This window comes from Microplitis mediator, chromosome 10 (genome assembly GCF_029852145.1).
Source record: "Microplitis mediator isolate UGA2020A chromosome 10, iyMicMedi2.1, whole genome shotgun sequence".
Lineage (NCBI taxonomy): Eukaryota > Metazoa > Arthropoda > Insecta > Hymenoptera > Braconidae > Microplitis > Microplitis mediator.
Genome location: NC_079978.1, coordinates 9807101 through 9820933, shown reverse-complemented (window position 1 = coordinate 9820933; position 13833 = coordinate 9807101). Strand labels below are relative to the sequence as shown.

Below are 13833 nucleotides of genomic sequence, written 5' to 3'. Positions count from 1 at the left end.
TAAAATATCTCAACTGGACCAGCATTGAACCTCTTTACTTTTCGTCTGGTCTTAGAGTGACTACATCTACTGATCCAATCATTATTAACTTACTTATTTTTTTCATTTAAATATTTTAAAACATTTTTATTTGCTTTTTCTTAGTTTCAATTACTGTTTTCTTATTAATTTCTATTTATACTGTATCGTTATTAAAGAGATACTTTTTTTTTTCAATAATATATCATCAAGATATTAAGAAAATATTTCAAAGATACGATTTGGTGGACAAACATCAGTCGATCTATTTTGCCAGGAAGCGGAGTAAGCCCACTGGGGACTACGGCATCAGTGGTTCGCGTCTTGCGATGATTTTCTGCGTCCATCTATTAGGAACGCATGATCAATTAGTAAGATATTTCTTTAAGTTCTAGCTCCTTCAATTCCTATATGCCACTACCTACAATGTACTATCTATAGAAACAATAAAACAAAAGTTTACACGTTATTCACTAAATGTATTTCCACAACATACTTGAGACGTCTTTTTTTTTTTTTTTTTTTTTAAATAAAACTATTTCTACAAATATATACGCCAAAAAAAAAAAATTATTATTAAAGTAAATAATTAAATTAAAATAATTGTATCTTTATGTATTTGATAAATAAAAAAACTAATATTATTTGACGCAGTTGCTGTCTACAAATCGATAAACCTTAACATCGAAGCTGGGTGTCGCGTGTTATATCGCTGCGAATAGAGTAAAGAATAAATTGAAAAAAAAAATAGGAATAAAAAGTTGCGTGGAGAACGGCAGGATGAGGTTTAAAAAAACACGTAAAACAAATTTAAAAAAACTTTTAAAACGGAAGATGATAAATCTGCATGGGTTGGTAGTTCAATATACCTTTTATACTACCACATGTGATAGTATAGTGAGTGGTTATGATGGAAACACACCACCAACCAATACAACCAACAATAACGTCCTGTTATCCTGCGACTAGTGAGACGCGACGTTGCTTAAGTGGCTAAATTTGATGTAGGTCCAAGGACTAGAGTGTCCGTACGGGTGTCTGGAGTCGCGCATGTACGAAGAGTCATCATCGGAAAAAGATCTGACTACCTTTTTTTTCAGCTTCTTCTGAGGGTCGAAGCGTCGCGGATGCCCGCCACAGGGACAGGAAAACATCTCAATGAGAAAGCTGGTTTATTGGTCGGGGTGCCGTGACAATACGCGCCTATATTGCTCGCCATTCAATGGATATGAATAGTTCACATATCAGGGGTTGTGTGTCCATATTGATAACAAGATCAGGAGTCGAAGGGTTGACAAAGTCACAGAACTTTAGTATTAGATTTATTTTGTCGTTTATTGCTGATAGAAGTATCATCTTTTATTTTTGAAATGTCAAATTTTACTGTTATTAAGTGATTTGCCTAAATAATTTTGGATATTTTATCTTATTAAGAGCTTAATTGTTGTATGGATTTATTTATTTATGAAATAAGGAGGCTTCTAAATGAAAAAATGTCGATTAAGAATAGAATTAACGGGTAGATGCATAATATAATGCTACGAAAATTAAATTTTTCATTTGAAATGAAAAAAATTAATGTTATATTAAATTTTATCAAATGACGTAATCGAAGCTATTCGTAACAAATATGACGAAGAGGTTTCTTGCAGCCTACCTCCTTAATAGGAGCGCAGAATCATCGCTGGGGTAATCTCAGATTTTTAATAACTCATTATTAAACAAATTATTCATTTTTTAAAGTTATTAATTTAAAGATTTTTAGCTATTTAATTTTTTTAACAACAAATATATATTTATTTGAATGTTAATTAAATATCGTTTTCAATTATATATTTAAAAATAAGTGTAAAATAAATAACATGCAAAACCATTTGAATTAAATTTTTTAATTTAAGCAAATTAGTTGTAACAAATACTAAATTTATTTGTAAATATCATTGTCAGTAGTAAAAAAAAATTTTAATGAATTTTATTTTTAAAAATAAAGGTTTGTTATCATAAATAATGTCGGTAATATCACAGGTACTCAATAACCAATAAATAGACAATCCGATCGGGAAATAGAAGTTCTCGATTGGTTCTCGGAGCCGGGTGGTATACAAAGCTAGAGCTAGATGTCACAAATATGTGTTTGTATTATATATATATATATATATATATATATATATATATATATATATATATGCATATACATATATATATATATATATATATATATATGCGCACGTGTGTGTATGTTGGTGTATGATGTACTGTAAGTATATAAATACATAGATTTTTGTTAGAAGTGAAGAATCGATAAATCGAACCTCGAGGGAGAGCTTCGAAGCAGCCGACCCGTGGAAACACGACCGGAAATGGAACAGGGAGGCATATTGTAATGTAAGTAAATTCAATACTCATCAATACCCTTTGTAATATAAATGGTGGAGTAGTTTGTTCTGTAATACAGTAACAGTGGTGGTTGTAAATATATTTCGGTTATCAATGTGCTACCTCTTCGAATAGCTTCGACCCTTCAACAAATATGCGAAAAAGTGTCTTAAACTTTTTTTCAACTACCCTGAATAATTCTTAAAATATATATATTTTTTTTCCGTCACTGAGGGTACGTTTTACTTTGTGTTTATTGGAAAACAAGGGCGGTTTGATACCAGGAACACAAGAAGCTTATGAAAGTAGTTTTTTAACCCCCGCAGACTCAGGGGTTGATGGCGTTATGGGTCAGGAAGGAGATCAATATTCATTCCTTGATATATAGATATATGTGACGTTTGTTTACCCTGGTTCTCCTACTTTTACACACAATGAAAATACCCGCGTGTTACTACTAGGCCGTTCAGTCATGCGAGGGGTTACAGTCATCGACCGGTCTTTCGTATACACAAGGAACACCTGGAGTTTATGTGAGACTTCTTTTGAGTTGTTCAGCAATCGATTTCATAACAATAAGTTCTTCGTGCTTGGGTAAAAGAAAAAACATTATTTTTTTTGTTAAGCCTCGCCTTTGAAAAAAGAAATAGAATAAAGAATAAGACAGAGGGGGAGGGGGGACAAAGTGGGTTTATATTTGTCATACATATATGCCCTTTCTTTTAAGAGGCCCATTTTGCCCCACAGACTCCTATATATTTATGTTACTGTAAATTAAAAGGAGTTTTTCATTATTTTTTTTTTTTATTAAATTTTTAAATACTAAATCAGAATAGTGTTGTAAAATATTACGATTAACAGGGGTTCGCACTTTTCTCTTTATTACACTCAAGTCCACGAACGGTACTATCTTTGTTGCACTTGTGCAGCAAATGGAAACTTTGACCGAGTTTTTCTCTTAAACAAACGAATGTTATGAAACAATTAAAGCGCACTTCGCTAGATTAGACAGTAATGCATCAAAGTGCGGTCTGTGTTTTGTATTGAGAGATTTTATTTCCGAAAAAAACTCAGCCGAAAATATCTGATAACCCCTGTTAAGCGAAATAATATTTAAAGTTTAAAAAAATTTTCAAGAAGAAAAATAAATTTTCATCATTTGAAAAAACAAAAAAAAAATATTTTTGGGTAAAATTTAATTTTATAGTTTTATATTCATAAAAAGTTAATCGTATTTATCAATATGCAATTGAAAAAAATAAACATTTCAATAAAAAAGTGAGTGAATTAAAAAAAAAATGAATAAGTAATTTAATTAGTCTGATCGTTAGGTATTTGAAAAACATTCACGAAGAGGTGGCACGAAATGAGCTATGGAATATTAGAGAAGCATCAGAATAAGTAGAATGATTTATCGTTAGTTCATAAAATAATTTACCTACAATTATTATTTAATACCCTATTCAAAAGATTTTAGTATCAACACGTGGAACCGTCAGGTAATAACATATTTATTTTTTCTAATCGTTAACAAATTTTTATCAATGGAAAAAATAAATGTTTAAATAAATAAAACATACTTGTTAAATTTTAAATTCATGACTTTTTATTGAATAAATTTTTTATGACCACAACGAATAGAAGTACGAGCAATAATAAATTAATGGTAACGTTATAAGACGTCTAGATAGTTTTGATAAAATTTGGTTAACGAACTGTTGAAAATAATAGTAAATCAATAATAAAGCGTAGCAAAAATGGCAAATGGAGTACGAAATCGTTGAGCGCACGTGTCTAAAAGTATCGTTGAATCGACGAGTTTGGATGTCCAACTATCGGGAGAGAAGAAAAGAAGCATCAGGTTGTAAAGAATGACGTTTAAGCCGGAAGTCATGGGTTAGAACAGATAAAACACTCAATGACCAGGATAGCATAAGATGACAGGTATATTTTATCAAAACTGTCTAATCAATAACAAACAACAAAATGTAAATTGGAATGTTCGAAAAATAAATATAACTATATAACTTTGAAATTTCCATTGGAACGTTGTAAACGGAGAATCCAAAAAATTTGCAATTATACAGGAAAACAGAAAGCGTAGGGAACTATACTTAGTTATAGTATTCCTCTTTCAAGTATACGGAACTTGTTGACTGACGCCTGTTACTGCATTTTACAACTGTACTCGCGCGTGCGTCTACAAATACACCTTTAACATCACATCAATGTAACTCACTTATACATTACATTCCTCAATATCTGGTATTACTTCGTCGCGACATAGTTACCTGGTACGTCGCGCGACATTTTGTGTTGAAAAAAATTCCAAGAAAATATCTGAGAGATGTTCCACCTTACTAAATACATACACCACATGTCTTATATAATCCGACTTTCCATTTTAACTGATAAAAAAAAATCGAGGGGATTAATTTTTTTTTCGTTTCCTTGCACATATATATGAATCTCAAAGCAAGACCTCTTCACTCACAGAATAGAGTTTCAAATTAAAATTCAATTAACCGTGGGTATATTGATTAAAAAAAAAATATTTTTTATTTAAGCGATATTTAAGATGTCAAGACTAAATATTGTACATTTAAAGTTGATGAAAAAAAATTTTTAAATATGTATAATTAAAAGATTATAAAAGATGCTTGAGACGTCATGCGATAGTCGCGGACACGTTTGTACGGCCATTAGTCGGGTAACAATAACCATTTTTTTGTTTACAGATATTGGATAAGTGACAGCACAGCTGAACAGGATCGAATGAACTTCAGGAGGGACATGTTTAACTATACAACAGTCAGTTTGACACAAACAAGGGTCGCTGATCGTTGTATCAAATGTATATAGAGAAATCTAGGAGTCGTTGTGTATAATAGTCACGTCGTTACGTTACTCAGCTCTCAGTTGAATCGTCACATTAATTAGGGTGGAACAATAGAGAATGAGAGTTTTCATTAGGGTCACATGACTGATAGGAGCTCGAGATTGTGGGTGTTTTACTGCCAATAAGCTGCCAGTCTGACTTACTCAGTGACGTCATATTACTTTGGTTTACATTCTATATATCACTTTGTTTATAAACAATTTGTTGATTTAGTATATTTATCTTTAAATTTATTCAATAAACAATTTGATATAATTATTATTCGTTTGTATAAAAATTAATTAATTTTTTATTAGTTTAAGCAACTTCAAATACTGTTTTACAATAAATATCTTTTATTGTACATATATCATTGATTTGATATAAAATATATCTTTAACTTACAGTGAGTAAATAAAGGGCCTGACAATTTGTGCGTGGTATTACCAAGGCATTAGGGGATGCAGGGAGTATTTTAGGGCCTCAGGGCCCCTTTAGTACGCATTCAAGGCCAATATGAAACCAGTCATTGGCCTTGAAAAATACCTCTACACGTTACCTACTGTAGTTTAATGCAGTATCCATATGTGAGAGTTTGTGTTTCATTACGGTAGCATATAAATGTATAGACAAGTGTACAAGTACTACATAGTATACATGTACAAATACACATGAAGTAACAGTTGGATTTTGCCATACTGAAATGGTGACTTCTCTTTGTATGGTGTTTGAGTCGAATGTGCTCACGCACTGTCCGACGGACGTATACTATCGGGAAAGCATGATCCACACCCTATATACTGACATACTTTACTCCTTTGACGCTCCCATACTAACTCCTTTACTCCTTTTCGAGAGATACCAGAGATGGGAAACCTGAATCGCATCCAAGTATTCACGGGACGCATAAATATAAAGGTTAATTCAACTCTACACGCTATTCCATCGTTGCTATACTTGTTAATATCAATAAATATATTTTTCATAAGGTATATGTATAATTTAATTAAAATTCATTTATAATGTTTTTCAATTTTTAAAAGAAAATTTTTTAAATTTATTAGCTGTTTATTAGTATTATTTATTATTAACTTATATGAATTGTATAGATAATTTGTATTGGTTCAAATATTAAAATTTTTGAATTTTAGTTGAAGCCTGGATATAAATTTCGAAATGCAAACATTTGTTAAATGGCCTTGGAATTTTGAGTTCGAAATTTTGAAAATCCAAAAAGTGAAGTAATTACATACAAAAACTTTTACTCAAAATGGAGTCAATTTTATTCTTCCAAAATAAGTGTTATATTCGAAGATCTACTACTTTCATTTATATGAACGTTATAAATATCAAAATAAAAAATAACAAGTACAACATACAGATGGAATTTTGTGATCACTATTTTGTCATTAAGTGATGGCAGTGACACTGAATGAACAGTTCGGCATGGCAGTGACACGCATATCGTCTTGTTCACGCACGCACTATTAGGGCTGCATAATATGACGACCATGATTGGGCTGCGTTAAGTAACAGCGATACATTATGTATTACACATATGAGTATGTAATATTTATTCTACACATATGTTTATAAATACATACAGTAGAGTTAGTTAAAAGTTGAAGATCACAAGCAAACTCTGTTCTGCATGTGAAGTATAAAGTACATATATCTAGTATATAGATCTAAGCTCTGTCTTCTTTTCAGCGGATAATATGCTCTATATGTGTGACGAGTGACGAGTTGCACAAAGACCGAAACGTCGAACAAAGAAAAAACATGTGAGGCAGCAGGAGAACACGATGTCATAGGGGTTGCAGTAGTACATAATGGGTAGGCCTAAAGGACAGCGACTCGTTTTATTGTACCCTCATCGTCAAGGCCGATCACGGGGTCACGAGTTGTCATCATTTATATGTATCATAACGCTTACGCACTTCTGCACTACATGTATCGCATATTTAATTCGTTGCAATTACTTTCATCTAAGGATCTTCAAATCTATGGCTATAAGAGAGCTAAAGTAATTGTTTATAATATTTATATTGAAACAATAAAATTTATGACATTATGATGAATAAAAGTGATTTATAGAAATATAAAAATATATTTAAAGTGTAATTTTGGTTTTAAAATATTCAACGTATCAGTACAGAAGGTAGAAATGTATTCTAAAGACGCTTGACCGCGCTCGGACAATGGCGCTGAGAACATGGGCCAGGATGAGAATCAGGAGTCTAGAAAGTCCTCGAGTAACCCTAGATATTGAATATTCGCATGTTCTCTTTTAGTTCATCTTGTTGGAATTAAAAATATTTAAGAAAAAACGAATTTAAAAATAAATATAAAATTGAAGTATTAATATAATGATTCCATGAGGAATTATACAGTGACTTCCTTAGAGAGGCTGAAAGCTGAATCCTGGATTAGGTGAGTAAAGGAGAGGACTAGGAATGAAGATATTGAAGGAAGTCTTATGTGTGTTGTATGTCTATTTTAAAAATAACAACAAAGATTAAATATGGTGATTTTATTTGTTTTGAGAAAAAACGTGAGATTAGGCGAGCGGATTAGGTATGTGTTGTGTTGGAATAGTCGTGTAACATGCCGTGAATCTGTCAGTTGTTGGTAAACTACGGCTTAGAAAGCTACGGGAAACATGATGAACATAGAGGTAGTTCGTTGAGCTAAACGCGTTTAGGATTCTCGCAGATTCCCTCCAAAACGCGTACTATACTCACTACTAGCTAGACTATACTCCAAACTACCTCTCTTTTCTCTACATATCTCCTGACATTCTCTATACTCTATACTGTATCTCCTGCTATCCAGTGTAGCCAGAGTAGACAGTAGTGTTATCTCACTGTACCCGCATGGTAACACTCATCCCAACGCTATCTTATATCTATTTATTATACTTCTATCCATCAAATTAGATTAAGACATTTATTTTCATTAATATTTTAATGCCAGTATTTAAATCGTATGGTATAGGAATTTTTTTTCCTTCTTTATATTATTATTATTATTATTATTATGAATAAATGTACGTTCAAAAGTATTTTGTGCTTGACTCAAATGACACATTTCTACTTCCATAATTTTCTAGTGGCTGACGAGCGTAAAAAGGGTTCATGGTAAACGCTTTAAAGTGAATTTTTACCGAGTACTCTGTCATAAAAGCAATTGTCATAAAATGTAGTAGCACATAAAAGTTGAAAAAATAAAAATACAAAATGCAAGGTGCTGATCATACCGATCTTAGTACCTTTTACATTACTTAGGGAGTTAAAATAGAAATATTTTTTAGTGATCATGAATTTTTTCATTTTTCAGTTGAGAATAAGTATAAGAATATTTTTATATTTCATTTTTAAGTGAAAATTTGAATTGCTAATAAAAATAATCAAAATGATGAGTTTTTTTTTTTTGAAATTATAATAAATTTATGTATAAAAACTTTTATACATATATTAATGTGTGATCCTCCGGTCGTCATGATAAATAGTTACTAAAATACTATCATTCCCTTTTTACGATCACAGTGTGAAAATAATTTTTTTTTCTTTCATCCTCTAAAGACTTGAGCAAGTTGAAGTTTTTAAAATTATTAAACTGAATATGACAGTTTTTTTTATGTAACTTGTAAAACTATGACTGTATGATGTATTAAATAAATCTTCTCATTATGGAATTGTAAAGCAAAATTAATAAGAGAACTTTGCTAAAACTCGCATTTCCTTTGTTAAAGTAGTAGTATTATATAAGTAGACTTATAATAAGCTCTGGATTATTTCAATTGAAATTAAATAAGCAGTCTTTCATGGTTCTTATAAGTATAATCACATATGATCATAAATTTAAAAATTTTACAATAATATTCCATTCGTATTTACAGATATACGTATATTTATTTTGACTTTGTGTCAATCAATCCATATGTATATGGATATAAATTCTTATAAGAATTTTAACTGAGAAGTTGTTAATATGCCATAAATAAATAATGTTATTTTTTCTTTTCATTTCACAAAAGAAGTTTTTTTAAATGCAACAGGAGGTCATTTGTTGCTGGTATGTCTGTGAAGTCATTTATCGTGATACTGCTGAAGTTCATGTGAAGGTTTGAATATGGTGATTTTAGTCTAGTCAACAAGTGCAAAAAGACGAAAAATAGAGATAAAGTTCTTAAAAATATGAGCGATAGCTCATTCGATTCGGAATGACGTCTAGAAAAATGTATCTCGGGGATTTATTAGCACATAAAAAAATTGCGATTGTTATTAACAAATTAAGACAAAAAAAATGGCATTTAGTTTTCGTTAATATTTCAAAAACTATTAACATTTTTGAAATTTGGAAAAAGATTCTTAAAGAGGAGGAAAGTTGCAATAAAAAAGTCCCGACTCCCCGAACTCTACCTCTATTATTTATAATTTTAATTTAACGCCGAAAATGGGGCTCCGTGCAGCCGTTACAGCTCGGGCGCACTGCCGCTAAAGAGAGAGTACCACATAAAATAATTTTTTTATAGTAACAAATATTAATTTAAAAATTTTAATAAATTATGGTATCATCTAGACACTTGAAAGAATAAATCCCCGTTGGAAAAAAGTTATTAAGTCAATTTTTCAAAAAGTTATACTTTTGTTAACTAACTAATTTTTTTTCAATCTCCGTTTTCATAAATGACAATGTAAAAGTTTAAATAATACACCTATAAATTTTTGGCTTCGTGGAGCCCTTCTTATATATATACTTAACAAGATCACGCCATAAAATTTTTTGTTTTAAAAATTATTAAATGCTGTGACTGCATCTGCTTTAAATGTCAACTTAACAAACACACGCTTTGGGTAACGCTAATGCCGGCGGTAAAAAAAAATTGATGAATTTTTTTTGACAATGATAAATCATTGCGGATACAACAAAAAAAAAAATTTTGAATAAAAAAGAAATTTTTTCAACATTTTTTTTTTTTCAATTTTTTTCGATAATCAATCTCTTTGATCAAAGAAATGAAGAATGTCGGAAAGAAAAACGTTTACAAATCGAGAAAATGAACAAAAACCGAGAAACTACCAATTATGGTGATATTTGACAAAATCGATAAATTTAAAGCTTCGGGGCACTAAGAAAGAAAAATCGCAACGATTTGAAATTTCAAGGGTTTTTTCAGGACACTTTGAGGTTGAAAACAAAATGAAGATATCCTTTGTTCATCCGTTATATCCAAAGTTATAGCAAGATTTCCGAATATCCTTAAATTTGTGAATTTTGACCTGTTTTTTACTAAACAATATCGCTTTAAAAAAATTTTTTCTATCAAAAGCCACTAACTTTGCCTTATAGAGAATGTTTTCCAGTTTTTAAAACCCTGCTTCCATTCTCTGTACGACCAATACATCCGGAGTTATTGATTTTCAAAGCCAAAATGGACTTTTTTGCTTTGATCAATAATAACTCGGCGCCAAATCGTCGTAGAGACTTTTTCAGGCCGCCAAATTAAAGGGCATACAATTTCCTAAAAGAGTCATAAGGTCGGATTATTTGAAAAAATTTATTGACGCCCATAGACTTATTGAGAGACCAGCAAAAATTTTGAAAATTTTTTTTTCGTTGGTTTTCTTATGATTACTCCGCAACCGTACATGATAAAAAAAATTGAGGTCCAGATCTGAAAACTAGAAACTTGAGGCTACAATTTGCCCTTTTAGTTTTATTCTACGACCATTTTTCATTGAGTTACAGCATGTTGAAAATCACCTAAAAATTTCGGATTTTTTTTCTATCCCTTAATTTTTGTGACCAGTGTATTTTCTTCTAATTTTTTATTTTTTAATTCCGATGAAACATCTTTTATCGATTGAAAAGGTGTGCTCAATGATTTTGATTTAATATTCTTTTATTGTTTTTGTAAATTATTTATAAAAAGTGCACTTACATGTATGATTAAAAACCATCACAATCACTAATCTATTTGATGAACGATTGTATATATTCCCGAGTCAAAAAATGATTCCGGTTTTAGACCTCAAATGAAAGATTTTGAGGTTTGCCTCAGTTTGTCCTCACTATTTAAAATTCATATAAATCTGAGATGAGGTTAGTCTCATTTTGTGCGACTTTTGCAACTTTTAGGCGTATATGAGATTAACCTCACATATATATTTCTTATCGACGAGACCAATATGAGGTTTATCTCACGTATAGCTCTTATGGATGAGACCAAAATGAGGTTAACCACACATATATATTTCTGATGGGTGAGACCAAGAAGAGGTTAACCTCACGTATATATTTCTGATGGGTGAGACCAAACTGAGGTTTATCTCACGTATAGTTTTTGTGGATAAGACCAAAGTGAGACTGAGAATGAGGTTTGTCTCGAGTATATTTTTTTCTTAAGATTTAAATAAATTAATTCATTTTGAAATTACTATTCATTTATTTGAACTGAAGTATATGTACATTGTAAACATTAATATGTATTTAAAACATTAATTATTATTATATTCGATAAAAAATATACTTTTATAAATTACAATAGCTATTTATTATGCGTCGAAAATAAGTGAATATTAGCTCTATCAAAAATAATAAACCAATCTTTTTGATATATCTTTTATTTTGTTGTTTTCGATGCTGGCTTTATTGTTGCTGGTTTTGCTTGAGTTCTATTGTAAAGTAAATTGAAACTCAGGTTATTTATTAAAATAAAGAAAAATAACAATGTTAATAAACAGCTGAAGTATTTATCTCAAATAATTAACAATTCTAACTAGAAAAAATGAAAAATACACATAAATAAATAATAGATGTACTTACCGTTTATTTTAACAACTTTAGTATCCAAGTGTTCATTTTGTTTGATTTTTGGATCTTGCCGTTTCAGTTTCACTGTCACATAATGATAACGAAAACGTCTTGAGATCTGGATTGTTGATATTGTTTGTAACTGCTTTGTTTCAAGCCCAAAAATTAAAGCATATTTTCTAGATATTTTTAAATTAAAAATTCATATTAACAGTTCTTGAATATCGACATAGAAATATACGATGTGAACGTCTTAAGAGTTCAGAGACGACTGATTTTCTATTATAATTTTACCAAGGAATTTACTTTCAGAATTTTCTTTAAGGTTTAATAGTTTTATGTCCAAAACTCTATTTGAAAAAAAAAAATATAAGTATGATGTTCCTACACATGTGGCCAATCTTTTCGGAGAAAAGCAAAAGTTTACTAAGCCGAGAATTTTAACAGCTTATTCTCATTTAAAAAGAACCTAATTTTCTCTAATTCTCAGCTAAAACTCATTTTGCCTTAAATAATAAATAAAGCTAGAATTATTTCCAAGTCCCAAATTTGAACGGATTTTGTTCTCATATAATAATATTCACGTTGAGAGCAAAATGAGACTTAACCAATTAGTTAAGCTGTTGAGGCTTAATTGAGACTTATCCGACAAAAACTGCCGAATGAGACCTAAATGAGTCCAAAATCCACTGTTGAGGCCAAAATCCGGTATTATTTTTCGACTCGGGTTATATTTGGTGTAGAATTCATAATTTAACGAGATTTATAAAAAAGTTTTAAATTTTTTGGTTTACCGATCTTGTTCCGTAGCCAAAACTGCAGTCTTAAGGTACTTTTCTCCATATATTTTTAAGCTGTACATTTACAAAATTTTTCAATAATTATAGTTTAATTATAGATTTTTAATGTGAACAAATAGATTTTGAATATTTATGTAACTTTATAATTGGTGGAAATATATAGATAATTAAATCGAAAGTTAATACCCACTACACCTATAAGGATCACTGGTCTACGTATAACAGACAATGGTTAAGTATTTCCAATTGCCCAGATTAAATTGAATGTAGTTCTGTTCCTCTGAATAGAGGCCATTTGGCTGTTCTTCTGCCAGGGTATTATTTTCATATACTTTGTATAAATACACAGAAAAAAAGGAAATCTTGAACCAAGAAATAAAATGTCTTCGAAATTTTTTTCTTGAACCAAGCGAAATTTCTTACTTTATTGAAGCAAAAAAATTATTTGGATCAAGAAATTATTTCCTTCGCAGAAGACATAACTTTCTTAGTCTGACACATAAATTTTTTAAACCAAGAAAATACTTTCTTGGTCCCAAAAAATTTTTTTTTTGGTTCGAGAAGATTTGTTTTTAATTCAACAATTTTTTTTTTTTGCTGAAAATTGTTACGTTTTCAAGTCAAGAAAAAATGTCTTGAGCTGAAACGAAAAAGTTTTTGAACCATGAAAAATAATGTTTTAAACCAAGAACAAACTTTCTTGGCCCAAGAAATGTTTTTTTTTGTCGCAAACAAAAAAAAATTTTTCAGCCAAGAAATTAATTTTTTTAATTAAGCAAATAAATTTATCGAGCTAAAAAATTTTATTTTTTTTGTCATTTTTTTATTGAAAAATTTTTTTTTTTTTGTTTAAATATTACAAACAATGCTGTGAAGTAAATAAATTCTGCATCAGAAGCATTTATACGGGATAGGCCAGTTTCGCAATAAGTTAAACATTGA

At 30.2% G+C, this 13833-nt stretch overlaps 1 protein-coding gene across 1 annotated transcript in view; it reads right to left on the bottom strand.

Annotated features, from left to right (window-relative positions):
• Positions 1-13833, bottom strand: part of LOC130676201 (xaa-Pro aminopeptidase ApepP-like) — a 98542-nt gene that overhangs the window by 28839 nt on the left and 55870 nt on the right. The gene's annotated exons all lie outside the window — the stretch shown is intronic.